The following is a 22,626-nucleotide window of genomic DNA, read 5'->3' as shown; positions in this document are numbered from 1 at the left end:
TCCCTGTACTGTGACATCACTGTGTGTATTATCCATGTACTGTGACATCACTGTGTGTATTATCCCTGTACTGTGACATCACTGTGTGTATTATCCCTGTACTGTGACATCACTGTGTATTATCACTGTACTGTGACATCACTGTGTGTATTATCCCTGTACTGTGACATCACTGTGTGTATTATCCCTGTACTGTGACATCACTGTGTGTATTATCCCTGTACTGTGACATCACTGTGTGTATTATCCATGTACTGTGACATCACTGTGTGTATTATCCCTGTACTGTGACATCACTGTGTGTATTATCTCTGTACTGTGACATCACTGTGTGTATTATCCCTGTACTGTGACATCACTGTGTGTATTATCCCTGTACTGTGACATCACTGTGTGTATTATCCCTGTACTGTGACATCACTGTGTGTATTATCACTGTACTGTGACATCACTGTGTGTATTATCCCTGTACTGTGACATCACTGTGTGTATTATCCCTGTACTGTGACATCACTGTGTGTATTATCCCTGTACTGTGACATCACTGTGTGTATTATCCCTGTACTGTGACATCACTGTGTGTATTATCCATGTACTGTGACATCACTGTGTGTATTATCCCTGTACTGTGACATCACTGTGTGTATTATCTCTGTACTGTGACATCACTGTGTGTATTATCCCTGTACTGTGACATCACTGTGTGTATTATCCCTGTACTGTGACATCACTGTGTGTATTATCACTGTACTGTGACATCACTGTGTGTATTATCCCTGTACTGTGACATCACTGTGTGTATTATCTCTGTACTGTGACATCACTGTGTGTATTATCCCTGTACTGTGACATCACTGTGTGTATTACCCCTGTACTGTGACATCACTGTGTGTATTCTCTGTACTGTGACATCACTATGTGTATATTATCCTGTACTGTGACATCACTGTGTGTATTATCTCTGTAGTGTGACATCACTGTGTGTATTATCCCTGTACTGTGACATCACTGTGTGTATTATCCCTGTACTGTGACATCACTGCGTGCATGATCCCTGTACTGTGACATCACTGCGTGTATTACCTCTGTACTGTGACATCACTGTATGTATTATCCCTGTACTGTGACATCACTGTGTGTATTATCCCTGTACTGTGACATCGCTGTGTGTATTACCCCTGTACTGTGGCATTACTGTGTGTATTATCCCTGTACTGTGAAATCACTGTTTGTATTATCCCTGTACTGTGACATCACTGTGTGTATTATCCATGTACTGTGACATCAATGTGTGTATTATCCCTGTACTGTGACATCACAGTGTGTATTATCCCTGTACTGTGACATCACAGTGTGTATTATCCCTGTACTGTGACATCGCTGTGTGTATTATCCATGTACTGTGACATCACTGTGTGTATTATCCCTGTACTGTGACATCGCTGTGTGTATTAACCATGTACTGTGACATCACTGTGTGTATTATCTCTGTACTGTGACATCGCTTCTGTGTATTATCCATGTACTGTGACATCGCTGTGTGTATTATCTCTGTACTGTGACATCGCTTCTGTGTATTATCCATGTACTGTGACATCGCTTCTGTGTATTATCCCTGTACTGTGACATCACTGTGTGTATTGCCCCTGTACTGTGACATCACTGTGTGTATTATCCCTGTACTGTGACATCGCTGTGTGTATTATCCCTGTACTGTGACATCACTGTGTGTATTATCCATGTACTGTGACATCACTGTGTGTATTATCCCTGTACTGTGACATCACTGTGTGTATTATCACTGTACTGTGACATCACTGTGTGTATTATCACTGTACTGTGACATCACTGTGTGTATTATCCCTGTACTGTGACATCACTGTGTGTATTATCCCTGTACTGTGACATCACTGTGTGTATTATCCCTGTACTGTGACATCACTGTGTGTATTATCCCTGTACTGTGACATCACTGTGTGTATTATCCCTGTACTGTGACATCACTGTGTGTATTATCTCTGTACTGTGACATCACTGTGTGTATTATCCCTGTACTGTGACATCACTGTGTGTATTATCCCTGTACTGTGACATCACTGTGTGTATTATCACTGTACTGTGACATCACTGTGTGTATTATCCCTGTACTGTGACATCACTGTGTGTATTATCTCTGTACTGTGACATCACTGTGTGTATTATCCCTGTACTGTGACATCACTGTGTGTATTATCCCTGTACTGTGACATCACTGTGTGTATTATCTCTGTACTGTGACATCACTGTGTGTATTATCCCTGTACTGTGACATCACTGTGTGTATTATCCCTGCACTGTGACATCACTGTGTATTACCTCTGTACTGTGACATCACTGTTTGTATTATCCCTGTACTGTGACATCACTGTGTTTATTATCCCTGTACTGTGACATCACTGTGTGTATTATCCCTGTACTGTGACATCACTGTGTGTATTATCTCTGTACTGTGACATCACTGTGTGTATTATCCCTGTACTGTGACATCACTGTGTGTATTATTCCTGTACTGTGACATCACTGTGTGTATTATCTCTGTACTGTGACATCACTGTGTGTATTATCCCTGTACTGTGACATCACTGTGTGTATTGCCCCTGTACTGTGACATCACTGTGTGTATTATCCCTGTACTGTGACATCGCTGTGTGTATTATCCCTGTACTGTGACATCACTGTGTGTATTATCCATGTACTGTGACATCACTGTGTGTATTATCCCTGTACTGTGACATCACTGTGTGTATTATCCCTGTACTGTGACATCACTGTGTGTATTATCACTGTACTGTGACATCACTGTGTGTATTATCCCTGTACTGTGACATCACTGTGTGTATTATCCCTGTACTGTGACATCACTGTGTGTATTATCCCTGTACTGTGACATCACTGTGTGTATTATCCCTGTACTGTGACATCACTGTGTGTATTATCCCTGTACTGTGACATCACTGTGTGTATTATCTCTGTACTGTGACATCACTGTGTGTATTATCCCTGTACTGTGACATCACTGTGTGTATTATCCCTGTACTGTGACATCACTGTGTGTATTATCACTGTACTGTGACATCACTGTGTGTATTATCCCTGTACTGTGACATCACTGTGTGTATTATCTCTGTACTGTGACATCACTGTGTGTATTATCCCTGTACTGTGACATCACTGTGTGTATTATCCCTGTACTGTGACATCACTGTGTGTATTATCTCTGTACTGTGACATCACTGTGTGTATTATCCCTGTACTGTGACATCACTGTGTGTATTATCCCTGCACTGTGACATCACTGTGTATTACCTCTGTACTGTGACATCACTGTTTGTATTATCCCTGTACTGTGACATCACTGTGTTTATTATCCCTGTACTGTGACATCACTGTGTGTATTATCCCTGTACTGTGACATCACTGTGTGTATTATCTCTGTACTGTGACATCACTGTGTGTATTATCCCTGTACTGTGACATCACTGTGTGTATTATTCCTGTACTGTGACATCACTGTGTGTATTATCTCTGTACTGTGACATCACTGTGTGTATTATCTCTGTACTGTGACATCACTGTGTGTATTATCCCTGTACTGTGACATCACTGTGTGTATTATCCCTGTACTGTGACATAACTGTGTGTATTATCCCTGTACTGTGACATCACTGTGTGTATTACCCCTGTACTGTGACATCACTGTGTGTATTATCCCTGTACTGTGACATCACTGTGTGTATTATCCCTGTACTGTGACATCACTGTGTGTATTATCCCTGTACTGTGACATCACTGTGTGTATTATCCCTGTACTGTGACATCACTGTGTGTATTATCCCTGTACTGTGACATCACTGTGTGTATTATCCCTGTACTGTGACATCACTGTGTGTATTATCTCTGTACTGTGACATCACTGTGTGTATTATCCCTGTACTGTGACATCACTGTGTGTATTATCTCTGTACTGTGACATCACTGTGTGTATTATCCCTGTACTGTGACATCACTGTGTGTATTATCCCTGTACTGTGACATCACTGTGTGTATTATCCCTGTAATGTGACATCACTGTGTGTATTATCTCTGTACTGTGACATCACTGTGTGTATTATCCCTGTACTGTGACATCACTGTGTGTATTATCTCTGTACTGTGACATCACTGTGTGTATTATCCCTGTACTGTGACATCACTGTGTGTATTATCCCTGTACTGTGACATCACTGTGTGTATTATCCCTGTACTGTGACATCACTGTGTGTATTATCCCTGTACTGTGACATCACTGTGTGTATTATCCCTGTACTGTGACATCACTGTGTGTATTATCTCTGTACTGTGACATCACTGTGTGTATTATCCCTGTACTGTGACATCACTGTGTGTATTATCCCTGTACTGTGACATCACTGTGTGTATTATCTCTATACTGTGACATCACTGTGTGTATTATCCCTGTACTGTGACATCACTGTGTGTATTATCCCTGTACTGTGACATCACTGTGTGTATTATCCCTGTACTGTGACATCACTGTGTATTACCTCTGTACTGTGACATCACTGTTTGTATTATCCCTGTACTGTGACATCACTGTGTGTATTATCCCTGTACTGTGACATCACTGTGTGTATTATTCCTGTACTGTGACATCACTGTGTGTATTATCCCTGTACTGTGACATCACTGTGTGTATTATCCCTGTACTGTGACATCACTGTGTGTATTATCCCCTGTACTGTGACATTACTATGTGTATTATCCATGTACTGTGACATCACTGTGTGTATTATCTCTGTACTGTGACATCACTGTGTGTATTATCCCCTGTACTGTGACATTACTGTGTGTATTATCCATGTACTGTGACATTACTGTGTGTATAATCCCTGTACTGTGACATCACTGTGTGTATTATCTCTGTACTGTGACATCACTGTGTGTATTATCTCTGTATTGTGACATCACTGTGTGTATTATCCCTGTACTGTGACATCACTGTGTGTATTATCCCTGTACTGTGACATCACTGTGTGTATTATCCCTGTACTGTGACATCACTGTGTGTATTATCTCTGTACTGTGACATCACTGTGTTTATTATCCCTGTACTGTGACATCACTGTGTGTATTATCCCTGTACTGTGACATCACTGTGTGTATTATCCTTGTACTGTGACATCACTGTGTGTATTATCTCTGTACTGTGACATCACTGTGTGTATTATCTCTATACTGTGACATCACTGTGTGTATTATCCCTGTACTGTGACATCACTGTGTGTATTATCCCTGTACTGTGACATCACTGTGTGTATTATCTCTATACTGTGACATCACTGTGTGTATTATCCCTGTACTGTGACATCACTGTGTGTATTATCCCTGTTCTGTGACATCACTGTGTATTACCTCTGTACTGTGACATCACTGTTTGTATTATCCCTGTACTGTGACATCACTGTGTGTATTATCCCTGTACTGTGACATCACTGTGTGTATTATCCCTGTACTGTGACATCACTGTGTGTATTATCCCTGTACTGTGACATCACTGTGTGTATTATCCCCTGTACTGTGACATTACTATGTGTATTATCCATGTACTGTGACATCACTGTGTGTATTATCTCTGTACTGTGACATCACTGTGTGTATTATCTCTGTACTGTGACATTACTGTGTGTATTATCTCTGTACTGTGACATCACTGTGTGTATTATCCCTGTACTGTGACATCACTGTGTGTATTATCTCTGTACTGTGACATCACTGTGTGTATTATCCATGTACTGTGACATCACTGTGTGTATTATCTCTGTACTGTGACATCACTGTGTGTATTATCCCTGTACTGTGACATCACTGTGTGTATTATCTCTGTACTGTGACATTACTGTGTGTATTATCCATGTACTGTGACATTACTGTGTGTATTATCCCTGTACTGTGACATCACTGTGTGTATTATCTCTGTACTGTGACATCACTGTGTGTATTATCCCTGTACTGTGACATCACTGTGTGTATTATCTCTGTACTGTGACATCACTGTGTGTATTATCCATGTACTGTGACATTACTGTGTGTATTATCCCTGTACTGTGACATCACTGTGTGTATTATCTCTGTACTGTGACATAACTGTGTGTATTATCCCTGTACTGTGACATCACTGTGTGTATTATCCCTGTACTGTGACATCACTGTATGTATTATCCCTGTACTGTGACATCACTGTGTGTATTATCCCTGTACTGTGACATCACTGTGTGTATTATCCCTGTACTCTGACATCACTGTGTGTATTATCTCTGTACTGTGACATCACTGTGTGTATTATCTCTGTACTGTGACATCACTATGTATTATCCCTGTACTGTGACATCACTGTGTGTATTATCTCTGTACTGTGACATCACTGTGTGTATTATCCCTGTACTGTGACATCACTGTATGTATTATCCCTGTACTGTGACATCACTGTGTGTATTATCCCTGTACTGTGACATCACTGTGTGTATTATCCCTGTACTCTGACATCACTGTGTGTATTATCTCTGTACTGTGACATCACTGTGTGTATTATCTCTGTACTGTGACATCACTATGTATTATCCCTGTACTGTGACATCACTGTGTGTATTATCTCTGTACTGTGACATCACTGTGTGTATTATCTCTATACATTATATGTTAAAAAAGGGGAAAAATATCCCAGCCAACATTTTTTTTTCTGTTGGCCAAAAATTCTTAAAGTCCAGAATAATCTTTAAAGGAAACCTACCACTTAGTATGGCAGGGGTAAGCTGTAAGTACCGAGCACCAGCTCAGGGTGAGCTGGTGCCGGTACTTACTTTCGTTAGTGTTAAAACCGCGGTATCGCGGTTTTAACACTTTTAAAACTTTAGGGCAGAAGGGGCTTCGGCGCTGCGCGCGACCGTGCGCGCGCAACATCTCCGCTATTTCCTATGGAGGCGCGCGCACGATCGTGCGCACGCAGCGCCGAAGTGTCTTCTGCCCTAAAGTTTAAAAAGTGTTAAAACCGCGATACCGCGGTTTTAACACTAACGAAAGTAAGTACCGGCACCAGCTCACCCTGAGCTGGTGCTCGGTACTTACAGCTTACCCCTGCCATACTAAGTGGTAGGTTTCCTTTAATCTTAATCTCCTGATACGAGGGACAAAACATGAAATTTATTAGGATTTATGGCTTATTATGCAGCGGCCGCTGATTACAAGCAGATGAGTATTTATTACTTTCCTCCGGTGATTTATGGAATCTTATTGGCTGATACTAATGGTTCTATGGAGCGCGGGCTCGTTACTCCCCAGATCCGTCCTATCAGGGTTTATCATATGTTTTGGGGGGGTCGTTAATCTGCGATGAATTAGACTTTGATCCTGGAGCTCGGCTTCGGCTTTGAGGCTTCGGATGATGTAAATCTTTCTTCCATCCCTGAACCTCATGCACATAAATACATTGGGAGATTTGGATGAATGAGGAGCGAGGATAATGGGTTTATAATTGTAGCGGTAATCTAATATAAGGGGGGGGGTCCTTGTACCTCCTCTGTAATGACACACGTGATGGGAGCTGCGAGGGCGGATGTCCTTAGTACTAGTATGGGGGGGGGAGGGGTTGGATTTCAAGGGGCTGCTCCACTTATTCTGGTGTATTTGGAATTTTTGGGTCCAGGGAGGTCTTATCCAGCCTAGGACCACCCATCTGACAGTATGGTGCCCATATATGGGGCTGAATCGCCAGCAGTGATTGCTCGAGGATGGGGGGGTTAGAAAAATAACTTCCCAACTGAGCCACAACCTGAGACTAGTAACTTGTATCTTATAACATAAGTTTAGTCTTTCAAATCTTGTAACCTAAACTTTGTAACGTGAGTCATGTAATCTGAGCCTTAGACACGGAGCCTTGTAACCTAAACCTTGTAACTTTATCATTGTAAACTTGTAACTTCAGTCTTGTCAAAAGAGCCTAATAACTTAAGCCTTATTATAACCTAAACCTAGTAACTTCAGTCTTGTAACCTAGAGCTTGTAACTTTCTAATTGTAAGCTCAGCCTAGTAACTTGAGTCTTGTACCTTTCACCTTGTACTTGAGTCTTGTAACCTAAACCTTGTAACTTTCTTATTGTAACCTAAGTCTTGTTTCTTGAGTCTTAGAACTTTAGTCTTGTAACTTTATTATTGTAACCTAAGCCTTGTTTCGTGAGTTTTGTAACGTAAGTCTTGTAACTCGAGTCTTGTAACTTGAGTCTCGTACCCTAAGTCTTGTAACTTGAGTCTTGTAACTTCAGTCCTGTAACTTGAGTCATGTAACTTGAGTCCTGTAATTTGGGTTTTGTAGCTTGAGTCTTGTAACTTGAGTCTTGTGACCTGAGTCTTGTAATTTGAGTCTTGTAACTTGAGTCTTGTAACTTGAGTTTTGTAACTTGAGTCTTGTGACCTGAGTCTTGTAATTTGAGTCTTGTAACTTGAGTCTTGTAACTTGAGTCTTGTGACCTGAGTCTTGTAACTTGAGTCTTGTAACTTGAGTCTTGTGACTTGAGTCTTGTAACTTGAGTCTTGTGACTTGAGTCTTGTAACTTGAGTCTTGTGACTTGAGTCTTGTAACTTGAGTCTTGTAACTTGAGTCTTGTAACTTGAGTCTTGTGACCTGAGTCTTGTATCTTGAGTCTTGTAACCTAAGTCTTGTAACTTGAGTCTTGTAAACTGAATCTTGTAACTTTAATCTTGTAACGTGATTCCTGTGACCTAAGCCTAAGAATTTGAACCTTGTAACTTAAAAGCAGAGCTCTATCCTTGTGTCTAACAATCCTATCTAAGGTGAAGCTGCTTAGTTGGAGCCCCTTGTACTCCAGCCCCCTAAGGTCGTGTAGATGGTTTACTATTCCAAACCCCCCTCAGTGGTTTCCCTTAAGGTGACCATGGTGCAGCATTAGATCATTGTCAGGTTTAGGGTTTTCATGACTCTCCTCTAAGGATGTGAGGGAGCGGCACGATCAGACACTTGGAATCCACACTTCAATCCTTTGTTCTTATGGGGGAAAATCTACCAAGTGCTGCTGAGCTGAGCATGCATGTGTATGAGGGACAGATAGGAATGGCTGTGTGCAAGCTCTCCAACTCTCCAGCTTACATTGTTATCTTTACCTGGTTATTTTTGGGGTCTTATTGTTCTAGTTCTCAGTTAACATCCTGCTTACTCTGCCGCTCGCTCCCTGGTCAGTAACCTGCAAGCCTGGAATCTGCTAAAATGAAACACAGAGCTCCATAATATGACCGTCTCAGAGAAATAAGAGTCATCATCTGGATCAGTCATGTAACTGTAAGCCAGGGAGCCCATTCTGGCAACAATGTGATCTCTTATAATGTCTGGCAGCCTAAGTATCATAAATCCTCCCCCGGCTCTCTGCACTGAGATTTATGATACCAAGTATGTATGATTTACTTGTCCCTTTCCCCTGTTAGGAGATCATTAACCTTTCAATGTCTGAACTAGGACCACATCAGTATATATATATATCCCAGGATTCCACAGTTTCATATAGAATTCATATGAGCGTCAAACATACATTACGAGCTTCCCAGGACCGATGTGATGTGAATAAACCTAGAATACTGGATGTTAATGTTATATAATGTAGACGGGGGCTCAATGTGACGGCGTCTGTGGGTCTCAGCTGCTTTGCATGTGTCAGGGATCTCAGAGAAGATGCTGCGGTTACAAGCCTCAAAGATTGATACTCGTCTCAGAATGAAGTCAGGGATTTAGTGTCTGTGGTTAGTCTGGAGGTCCCTTCCATCTGCCTCTAATCACTTCTGTGTTATTATAAAGCCACAATGTAATTATGGGGAACACCGGACGCTAACGCAAGGGGCGGCTCTGAGGGAAGAAATGTGCATCCAAACCTAACACTGACCTATAATCCACTCCTCTATGATAACCACAGTGTACACAGGCTGCCATCACTCACAGCCTTCCCTGTCCCTAAGAGCTTACAATCTAATGTCACTTCAATCAATACAACATCCAGATGATTTTTGAGAAAACTTATACCTAACTGCTGCAAGGCAAAGGTCCTAGTCCCTGCGGTCAGACTATAGGACATGCTAGTGCATGTTGTGTCTTTTATTCCTGTAAAGATTAACGTGTCTCCGTGGTAACAGACTACAAACCAACTCTGTGTAGTCAGACTGCCTTGTTATTATACAAAGTTATCCAGAAGCAACTGTAAGTGTGCCTCACGGGGAGGATTAACCTCTAGGGTCATGCTGCAGGGATGGAGCAGGAACTGGTGCGGTGTCTGAAAATCACCTGAGAGATACAGAAATGGCCATGAACCAAGAATGTACAATACTGGGCAATCAACCCCTTAGATGCAGCATCTAACAACGGCCTTGGCACCTAAGGAGTTAGGCAGAGTAAAAGGGGCTTCTCTGTCACTGAATTGACAAGTTCCATAGATTGGTGCCATTGGATCAATGTGTCATGTGATGCCAGCACAGCGCCACAGTCTGTTACATCCGTGCGTCCATCTGATGACCACAAAGTTATAATAATAATATAATAATTCCTTTATATACACAGATTCCGCAGCGCTGCTCAGAGCTTGTCACTCACATTCTCATCAACCTACCAGTATGTTCTGGAGTGTGGGAGGAAACCGGAGTACCCGGAGGAAAACCCACACAAATACAGAAGTAGAAACATTCTATTTCTTAGAATGTTACAAATGCAAAGAACAACCGTCATTGCTGAGACTGAACCATCCCTAAAAATCTCAGAACTGGACATTTTCCAAGCGATTAACCCTTTCTCAGCTAGACGTAAGGCGATCACCCATCATTCTCTGCTGTCGATGCCTAATGGAGGCTGCGGGGCTCGGCTCTATGTCATGTGGTAATGAGGGCTATCCGCCCGGACACGGTCATAGAATATGCTCTCTACAGGAAGGAAATCGCAAAGGGTTAACCAAAGGTTACCCTAAATGTCCAATAAGGCAATTACGTATGTCCAGGGATATTTAAGGGTGACCTCACACTCCAATAGGTCTCTGTGTAATCTGCACAAATGTCATTAATACAATCGATGGATCATCCCCTTAATGCTCTTCCATGTTACCGGATCGATCCCGGGGCTCATTCCTAATGCATCCAAACACTCATTGATTTTCTAATTAATTTGGATAATCAGATCGGCGGCCGGACGACGCGTCCCTTTAATAAAACATAAATAACAATAAGGATTGGATATATGGAGCGGCAGAAACACAGTCCTCATCCCTCAGCCGGAGGTAAGAGCAGACACGGGGGACCCGGCGCCTCCTGCATTACACAGGCAGAGCTCTGCTTACAGTAACAATGGTGTAATGCTTTGTTCTGCCTACGGGGGCGCTGCAGGGAACTACAGAACCTACAATCTACAGAAGGATATGGGGGCCTGATTCTGAGACACGGAGGACCTGGCGCCTCCTGCATTACACAGGCAGAGCTCTGCTTACAGTAACAATAGTGTAATGCTTTGTTCTGCCTATGAGGGCGCTGTAGGGAACTACAGAACCTACAAACTACAGAAGGATATGGGGGCCTGATTCTGAGACACGGAGGACCCGGCGCCTCCTGCATTACACAGGCAGAGCTCTGCTTACTGTAACAATGGTGTAATGCTTTGTTCTGCCTACGGGGGCGCTGTAGGGAACTACAGAACCTACAGACTACAGAAGGATATGGGGGCCTGATTCTGAGACACGGAGGACCCGGCGCCTCCTGCATTACACAGGCAGAGCTCTGCTTACAGTAACAATAGTGTAATGCTTTGTTCTGCCTATGAGGGCGCTGTAGGGAACTACAGAACCTACAAACTACAGAAGGATATGGGGGCCTGATTATGAGACACGGAGGACCCGGCGCCTCCTGCATTACACAGGCAGAGCTCTCATTACAGTAACAATGGTGTAATGCTTTGTTCTGCCTACGGGGGAGCTGTAGGGAACTATAAACCTGCAGACTACAGCAGAATATAGGGGCCCGATTCTGAGACACGGAGGACCCGGCGCCTCCTGCATTACACAGGCAGAGCTCTGCTTACTGTAACAATGGTGTAATGCTTTGTTCTGCCTACGGGGGCGCTGTAGGGAACTACAGAACCTACAGACTACAGAAGGATATGGGGGCCTGATTCTGAGACACGGAGGACCCGGCGCCTCCTGCATTACACAGGCAGAGCTCTGCTTACAGTAACAATAGTGTAATGCTTTGTTCTGCCTATGAGGGCGCTGTAGGGAACTACAGAACCTACAAACTACAGAAGGATATGGGGGCCTGATTATGAGACACGGAGGACCCGGCGCCTCCTGCATTACACAGGCAGAGCTCTCATTACAGTAACAATGGTGTAATGCTTTGTTCTGCCTACGGGGGAGCTGTAGGGAACTATAAACCTGCAGACTACAGCAGAATATAGGGGCCCGATTCTGAGACACGGAGGACCCGGCGCCTCCTGCATTACACAGGCAGAGCTCTGCTTACTGTAACAATGGTGTAATGCTTTGTTCTGCCTACGGGGGCGCTGTGGGGAACTACAGAACCTACAGACTACAGCAGAATATGGGGGCCCGATTCTGAGACACGGAGGACCCGGCGCCTCCTGCATTACACAGGCAGAGCTCTGCTTACAGTAACAATAGTGTAATGCTTTGTTCTGCCTACGGGGGCGCTGTAGGGAACTATAAACCTACAGAATACAGCAGAATATAGGGGCCCGATTCTGAGACACGGAGGACCCGGCGCCTCCTGCATTACACAGGCAGAGCTCTGCTTACTGTAACAATGGTGTAATGCTTTGTTCTGCCTACGGGGGCGCTGTGGGGAACTACAGAACCTACAGACTACAGCAGAATATGGGGGCCCGATTCTGAGACACGGAGGACCCGGCGCCTCCTGCATTACACAGGCAGAGCTCTGCTTTCAGTAACAATAGTGTAATGCTTTGTTCTGCCTACGGGGGCGCTGTAGGGAACTATAAACCTACAGACTACAGCAGAATATAGGGGCCCGATTCTGAGACACGGAGGACCCGGCGCCTCCTGCATTACACAGGCAGAGCTCTGCTTACAGTAACAATGGTGTAATGCTTTGTTCTGCCTACGGGGGCGCTGTGGGGAACTACAGAACCTACAGAATACAGCAGAATATAGGGCCAGATTCTGAGGACTGCCATCTAGTGGTCAATTAAAGGGAATTTTCAAAGTAGATGTCCCCTTTAAATACTCTATATAAGGTGTTGATCTACATCTACAATACAAGCTGATCCCTCCATTAGTCTGCTGCATGGAGGGGACATGCCTGGCCGGACCCTGCTCTGTAATGAGAGCCCATCCACTTTAGGGGTAAGTCATGCATGGACCCCTGGACCATTATCGGGCCCCTGTGAGTGATGATATGTTACAGCAGCTGCTGTCAGGTGCTCCATCTCTTCTGATGGCACGCTCATTATTCACATTCACCTTCACTATGAACTGTCTTCGGAAACCAAGGAGACAAGACGATAACTTCTTCATTTCTTTCATAGACGCAGAAAATGTATTTTTAAAGTTACATTTTCGGTATTTGACACTGCAGTTTGATGCTGAGATATTGTATCAGTATCGCGAGGGTTAAACAGCAGATTATTCCAGAGGTTTACTGCAATGCACACGGATTCCTCGAGCACAGGAGGGGGGGTAGGTTGTAGATGTGTAGGACCACCACTGATCACAAGATAAGGGGTCCCCTGTACCCTATTACACAAGTGCCCCCCCCCATATGCATTTATTAAGGACTGATGTAAACCTGAGATTTATTATTGGAGTGGTAACAGTTTCCAGACCCCCACTCCCCCCCCCCCCCCCACTGTTCCCCAAACTACCATAGGCCATTAGAGGTGGACCCTCAGCTCAGGACCCCATCATATAGATAGAGAAAACATAGACAGCACTAAATGAGCAGGGCAACCCCTCCATTCTCAGGATCAAGGGGGTATCAAAGGTCAGACCCCCCCCCCCCCCCCCCCCATCGCTATAAATAAGGGCATATCCCAGCAATATTGTGTCACATTAGAGACGTCACAAGTCCGACCTCTGGAAATGATGGTCAGTATTGAAGAGAAGGGGGTCCAATAGAAAGGATTTGTACTGGGGGTAAAAGTGGAGCAGAGGTCCAAGAGGACCGATTACTTAGGGACCACCTTATGCATCATGAGCAGGAAGACCCCACAATGATGGATTATTCCCCTCCCTATAAGCATCACAGACTGCAGGTGTTTCCCTGGATATAACATAAATATGCAACATTGTATCACAAGTGACATCTCTGTGCAGCTCCTCTTGTGGGAACTGGAGGGGTTTGTTACAATGTTGCAATGTTGTATTCAATTAGTTTAAGGAGAAATTGGGATCTTTTATCAAATTGAAGACATTGGGGCACATTCACTGAGGGCCCCAGTTTTCTGTCGGACTTTGCACGATCTTTTAGGTACAAGCGTCTTGCCCATGTATATAAGAAGTGCCGGCACCACATTTGTGTCACACGCGACCGTTTTATATTGCAAATTTCTGCACTTAAAGGTCGGACGGTCGGACCATGTGCCACATTTATCATGTAAAGTCCGACAGAAATGTGCTGCACGCCCCATGTGAAAGGTGCACCAAAAAAAAAATTGGGCACTCTGTCGGGGCAGTGCAGGGGGCGCCAGATTAATGAAGAACGGGCGGCACAAGTCCTGAATCTGGCACCCCCTGCACACTACACAGGTGATCTGCATATTGTACACACCGCACTGTTCTTAATAAATGTGCCCCAGTGGACTCATCGGTATCTCCATAGAGTTAAAAGGAACCTGTCATCAAAAAACGGCCTAATAAACCACTACCAGTGTGTTGTCAAGCAGTTGAACAGCTTCTTGATCATGTTTCTTACATGGCCCATCGTGGTGGGATCAACCAGAAAATCAACTTTGAAGTTAGAAGTAAGTTAGATAGTATAAAGTCAGGGAGGCGGAGAGTTAAACATTAAAGTCAAGCTCTCCTGCCTCTTAACACCCCCACCTACGTAATTGACATCATGCACTAGACTTCAGAAGATCTGCTCAATGATGTCTGTGAACACAGGACCATCAATTACAGTGAAAGGGGCATTTTAAGGCAGGGAGAGCTTGACTTCAGTGTTAAACTCTCCGCCTCCTTGACTTGAAAAAAAAAACTATTTTCATCTCTCTTCAAAGTTGATTTTCTGGATGATGCCATCAAACCAGGCCATGACAGAAACATCATCTGGAAGCTGCTCATTTGCTCGACAACATACCGGCAGAGGTTTATTAGACCAATTTCTGATGACAGGTTCCCTTTGAGCAAGTAAAGGGGTTGTGCCTACAAAAACAAATCTGTTTTCCCCCTTTTATTCTCCTGAATAATATTGACCGTGAGATATCACAAAACACGTAGGTCCCTATATTTTCGTCCACTGTTAGGACTGATAACATCCAGCTGCAAAGTAAAGACTTCTGGGAGGAATAACAGAGGAACGGAGCATAACAGAAATATAGTAAAATATTCCCTGACTGCTCCCTCTCTACTCTGATGGTACAAAGTGCCAAAAAAAGAAAGGAAAGAATAGGGGAGGGGGGTGAAGGGGAGAGAGGGACGTGAAGGGGTTTCTAGGACCATAAAGCTGAGTAAGACTTGATGGATAAGTATATATTGATACATTAGGGGGCGCCCCTCCCCCCTTGTCTATGGCCGCCCAGAAGAATGACTTGTTACTAGAAGCTCCATGAATTTATGTAGATGTTCTGATGTTCTCCACAATATAAATTATGTTGCAATTTATTATATTGTAATTGAGTCTATGGAAATCAGATCATTAATCATTGACTAATAACTTGAACAGAAAGTACAGAACACAGGAACCTCTTCTTAAAGGAGCCACGTTATGATAAGTAGGAAAAACCCTGGTACCTTGCTGCAGCTATTCCCAGATCCACACATGCACATATATGACCTGCACCCATCCACACATGCACATATATCACCTGCACCCATCCACACATGCACATATATCACCTGCACCCATACACACATGCACATATATGACCTGCACCCATACACACATATGCACATCCACACATGCATACATATCACCTACATACATACACACATGCACATATATCACCTGCACCCATACACACATATGCACATCCACACATGCACATATATATCACCTGCATACATACACACATATGCATATACACACATGCACACATATCACCTACATACATCAACACATGCACATATACATCACCCGCATACATACACATATATACATATCCACACATGCACATATATCACCTACATATATACACACATGCACATATATATCACCTGCATACATACACATATATGCATATCCACACGTGCACACATATCACCTGCATATATACACACATGCAAATCTAGACATGCACATTTATCACCTACATACATACACACATGCACATATATATCAACTGCATACATACACATATATGCATATCCACACGTGCACACATATCACCTGCATACATACACACATGCAAATCTAGATATGCACATTTATCACCTACATACATACACACATGCACATATATATCAACTGCATACATACATACAAACAAATGCACATCCGCACATATATCACCTGCATACATACACCTCATACGTACATCCACAAGCAAATATATGCACATACACACATCCAGACATACCCACATGTACACCTACGCACCTGCACTAATGCATCATCCCAAGGCTTTTCCTATCTTCCATCCATCAGATGATGGCACCTTCCTATCTCCTTCTTGCTGATTGGAAGTGATGCTTTAAGGGGACATAGAAGCGGCACATAAACTGTAAGTGATGCTTAATGATTACAAGGTTGGCTGCCTGCAATATATTCTGTCATCTCAGCAATCCATTTCTCTAAATGTTGAGGACTGAGTGATGATGATGATCCGCCTGGCGCTGATACTCCTGTAGAATCCATCTTGGAAATAACTGCAGTCATTAGCATCGCAACGTGACATGGGATGGAAGGTTCTCCTCTAGTCCGGATGGCGGCAATGCATCGCAATCTGAGCGCAACAAGGACACTGAGCCCCATATATATTCAATGTACTGTAATACATATGTACTCCGAGAGGACCGGCACTTTGGGCTCCATTAAACTTAAAGGGGCTTTCCAGGAATCTGGGGACCAGGATATTATACTTACCAGCTCCTGATTCTCACATCACTCTGGTACTTCCAGTTTTGGAGCCTGCACCCATCTGTAGGCCAATGAGTGGCCACTCTGGACCGTGGGATAGCACTTCTGATACCAGGGGACGTGGCCTCCTTTGTTGTCCCCTGGTCAGGAGGGGAGGCCACTCATTGGTTTGAGTTTGTCCCATAACCCCATGGAGCTCCTGGCAGTAAGCATCAGGCTGTTCATACAATCTATATATACCGTATATACTCGAGTATAAGCCGACCCAAGTATAAGCGGAGGCCCCTAATTTTACCACAAAAACCTGGTAAAACCTATATTTTGTTTACTCGAGTATAAGCCGAGTTTGGGTTTTCAGCATATAATTTTGTGCTGAAAAACTAGGCTTATACTCGAGTATATAAGGTATATATATATATATATATATATATATATATATATATATATATATATATATATATGTATAAGCAGAGGAGCAGCCGGACAAGTAGTGGCAACTAGTGGCAAATCACATGGTTATGCTGCAGGACGATTGCGGAGGAAGCGCTGCATCCAGCAATGCTGCGTCTTTCACCAATCACTGGCTGCAGGGCCCCCCTGACACCTTGGGTCCTACAATAGTCGTTATAGCTGCTATAGTCTATAATGCACTATAGGGCTCATGGACCAGTCACTATAGTGATCTATAGTATCATACAGCTCAGCAGCTGATTGGCTGGGGCAGTCACATGTCATTGCTGCATTGCCAGGGCCAAATGAATGAAATATAAAAATCGGACAGGAACCTTAAGGCTATATTGTCCTGTTGCTGTCATTAACCTTCTATCACATCTACTTGACCCATTGAGTTCTTGTAGTTTCTTTGAGCATATTCTTTTCCTTCGCCCTGGATCATATCTCTATAGTTCTCCAATCTTTGTAAAATGGGAGTTACTATGAGAGTAAATCCTCATGCACAGTAAAGTCCCGGCACTACTCACCCCAGGCTATGAGGCCATGCTGGGAGTTGTAGTTTTCCATAGACAGATCACCAGAGCCTTAGCCCCAGGTCTATTTCTCCTATTAATATTCCCGCCCTTGTTGTTCCCATTTCTAAGTATAATATTTCCTGCAGACTTTCTTATTACTTTCCTATCCTGGGAGACGTTCTGTAACATTGTAGAGGTCAGATGGAGCAAATACATTGAAGCTTCCCGAGTTATTGCTGCAGGATAATGGAGCTTTCTCTGGTACACAAAATCCTATTTATTCTTTATATTTAGAAGAAGCTTCTTCCTATGTGACATTTTACGGGCACGTGTCATGTGTTCCTGGATTATGGGAGGTTAATCTCCATGGAGGCCGGCGCTGGTGGTCATATATCCCAGGATTATGGAATATCACCAATAGTATATTAGGTATTGGCTCTGGGCCCAGGACCATGGACAGCACTGAGACCCCAGGATTACAATGGGGCACATTTACTTACCCGGTCCTTGGAGTTCACAAAAAATGCATTGTCCGTGTATAATGCGCTGTGCGGGGAGTCACTAAGATCGTGCACCCGATTTCCTGCATGTGTTGCATGCAAATATGTTTCCCAAGTTGGGAAAGGGAAATATATCCTAAATATAATAGATCGTGAGATCCCCAGGATTACGGGGTGTCACCACTAGTATTCAGAACCATGGACAGCACTACCTGCAGCATAGGAGCACAAGGTATCATGATTCAGCACCATGGAGAGCACTACAAAATCTCTGGACCCCTTCTATAAAGTACAAGGTATCATAATTCAGCACCATGGAGAGCACCGCTGGAGCTCAGGGACTAGTATCATAACTCTAACTATCAGCACCATGGAGAGCACCACTGGAGCTCAGGGACTGGTATTATAACTCGAACTATCAGCACCATGGAGAGAACTACCAAATCTCTGGACCTGCAGCGTAGCGCCCTATCTATAAAGTACAAGGTATCATGATTCAGCACCATGGAGAGCACCGCTGGAGCTCAGGGACTAGTATCATAACTCTAACTATCAGCACCATGGAGAGCACCGCTGGAGCTAAGGGACTGGTATGATAACTCTAACTATCAGCACCATGGAGAGCACCGCTGGAGCTCAGGGACTAGTATCATAACTCTAACTATCAGCACCATGGAGAGCACCGCTGGAGCTCAGGGACTGGTATGATAACTCTAATAGAGATGAGCGAGCACTAAAATGCTCGAGTGCTCGTTATTCGAGATGAACTTTTCCCGATGCTCGAGTGCTCGTATCGAATAACGAACCCAATTGAAGTTAATGGGAGACTCGAGCATTTTTCACTGAAAGAACACATTGAAAGAAGAACACCGAAGAACACATTGCAGATGTTTGCAGATGTTTTCACTGAAAGAACACAATGAAGAACACATTGCAGATGTTCCGTACATCTGCTAACTTATCTGAAGGCACGTGTGCAGAACGGTATGGAAACATCTGCAATGTGTTCTTCACACATAATGTTCTTCATATACTATTGTGGAGAACATTGGTCTGCAGGCGTCTTCCGATAAGCTAGCAGATGTACGCAACATCTGCAATGTGTTCTTCAATGTGTTCTTCACTTAAACGATCCTGTGTTCACTGTTCTTCACTGTCTTTTCTTAATTAAATGCTCGATCTCGAGCAGGGGAAATACTCGTCTGAGCAACGAGCCAGAGCAGAACCACCACTCTGATGTGTAATGGACAGAACCAGCACTCTGATGTGTAATGGGCAGAACCAGCACTCTGATGTGTAATGGGAAGAACCAGCACTCTGATGTGTAATGGGCACAACCAGCACTTTAATGTGTAATGGTCAGAACCAGTACTCTGATGTGTAATGGGCAAAACCAGCACTCTGATGTGTAATGGGCAGAACCAGCACTCTGATGTGTAATGGGCAGAACCAGCACTCTGATGTGTAATGGGCACAACCAGCACTTTAATGTGTAATGGTCAGAACCAGCACTCTGATGTGTAATGGGCAAAACCAGCACTCTGATGTGTAATGGGCAGAACCAGCACTCTGAAGTGTAATGGGCAGAACCAGCTCTCTGATGTGTAATGGGCAGAACCAGCACTCTGATGCGTAATGGGTAGAACCAGCACTCTAATGTGTAATGGGCATAACCAGCACTCTGATGTGTAATGGGCAGAACGAGCTCTCTGATGTGTAATGGGCAGAACGAGCACTCTGATGTGTAATGGGCAGAACGAGCTCTCTGATGTGTAATGGGCAGAACGAGCTCTCTGATGTGTAATGGGCAGAACGAGCACTCTAATGTGTAATGGGCAGAACCAGCACTCTGATGTGTAATGGACATAACCAGCACTCTGATGTGTAATGGGCAGAACGAGCACTCTGATGTGTAATGGGCAGAACCAACACTCTTATGTGTAATGGGCAGAACCAACACTCTGATGTGTAATGGGCAGAACCAGCACTCTGATGTGTTCCAACTTTGGAAACGTGAACTTTTGCAGATTTCTGAACCACAAGATATTGTCAATATAACATGTAATTGGCTTCAGTATTATATACAGCACCACTAGTATATTAGGGATTGGTTCTGGCTTGAGTATTATATATACAGCACCACTAGTATATTAGGAATTGGTTCTGGCTTGAGTATTATATACAGCATCACTAGTATATTAGGAATTGGTTCTGGCTTGAGTATTATATACAGCACCACTAGTATATTAGGGATTGGTCCTGACTTGAGTATTATATACAGCACCGCTAGTGTATTAGGGATTGGTCCTGGCTTGAGTATTATATACAGCACCACTAGTATATTAGGGTTTTGTCCTGGCTTGAGTATGATATACAGCACCACTAGTATATTAGGGATTGGTCCTGACTTGAGTATTATATACAGCACCACTAGTATATTAGGGATATGTCCTGGCTTGAGTATTATATACAGCACCACTAGTATATTAGGGATATGTCCTGGCTTGAGTATTATATACAGCACCACTAGTATATTAGGAATTGGTCCTGGCTTGAGTATTATATACAGCACCACTAGTATATTAGGAATTGGTCCTGGCTTGAGTATTATATACAGCACCACTAGTATATTAGGGATTGGTCCTGGCTTGAGTATTATATACAGCACCACTAGTATATTAGGAATTGGTTCTGGCTTGAGTATTATATACAGCACCACTAGTATATTAGGGATTGGTCCTGATTTGATTATTATATATACAGCACCACTAGTATATTAGGGATTGGTCGTGACTTGAGTATTATATACAGCACCGCTAGTATATTAGGGATTTGTCCTAACTTGAGTATTATATACAGCACCACTAGTATATTAGGGATTGGTCCTTACTTGAGTATTATATACAGCACCACTAGTATATTAGGGATTTGTCCTGGCTTGAGTATTATATACAGCACCACTAGTATATTAGGGATTGGTCCTTACTTGAGTATTATATACAGCACCACTAGTATATTAGGGATATGTCCTGGCTTGAGTATTATATACAGCACCACTAGTATATTAGGGATTTGTCCTGGCTTGAGTATTATATACAGCACCACTAGTATATTATGGATTGGTCCTGACTTGAGTATTATATACAGCACCACTAGTATATTAGGGATTGGTCCTGACTTTAGTATTAGATATACAAAACCACTAGTATATTATGAATTGGTCCTGACTTGAGTATTATATACAGCACCACTAGTATTTTAGGGATTGGTCCTGACTTTAATATTATATATACAAAACCACTAGTATATTAGGGATTGGTCCTGACTTGAGTATTATATACAGCACCACTAGTATATTAGGGATTGGTCCCGACTTGAGTATTATATACAGCACCACTAGTGTATTAGGGATTGGTCCTGGCTTGAGTATTATATTCAGAACTGCTAGTATATTAGGGATTGGTCCTGACTTGAGTATTATATACAGCACCACTAGTATATTAGGGATTGGTCTTGGCTTGAGTATGATATACAGCACCACTAGTATATTAGGGATTTGTCCTGGCTTGAGTATAATATATACAGCACCGCTTGTATATTAGGGATTGGTCCTGACTTGAGTATTATATACAGCACCGCTAGTATTTTAGGGATTGGTCCTGGCTTTAGTATTATATACAGCACCGCTAGTATTTAAGGGATTGGTCCTGGCTTTAGCATTACATACAGCACCACTAGTATATTAGGGATTGGTCCTGGCTTGAGTATTATATACAGCACTACTATTATATTAGGGATTGGTCCTGGCTTGAGTATTATA

Source organism: Engystomops pustulosus, chromosome 2 (assembly GCF_040894005.1).
Source record: "Engystomops pustulosus chromosome 2, aEngPut4.maternal, whole genome shotgun sequence".
Lineage (NCBI taxonomy): Eukaryota > Metazoa > Chordata > Amphibia > Anura > Leptodactylidae > Engystomops > Engystomops pustulosus.
This window is presented reverse-complemented; position numbering follows the sequence as displayed.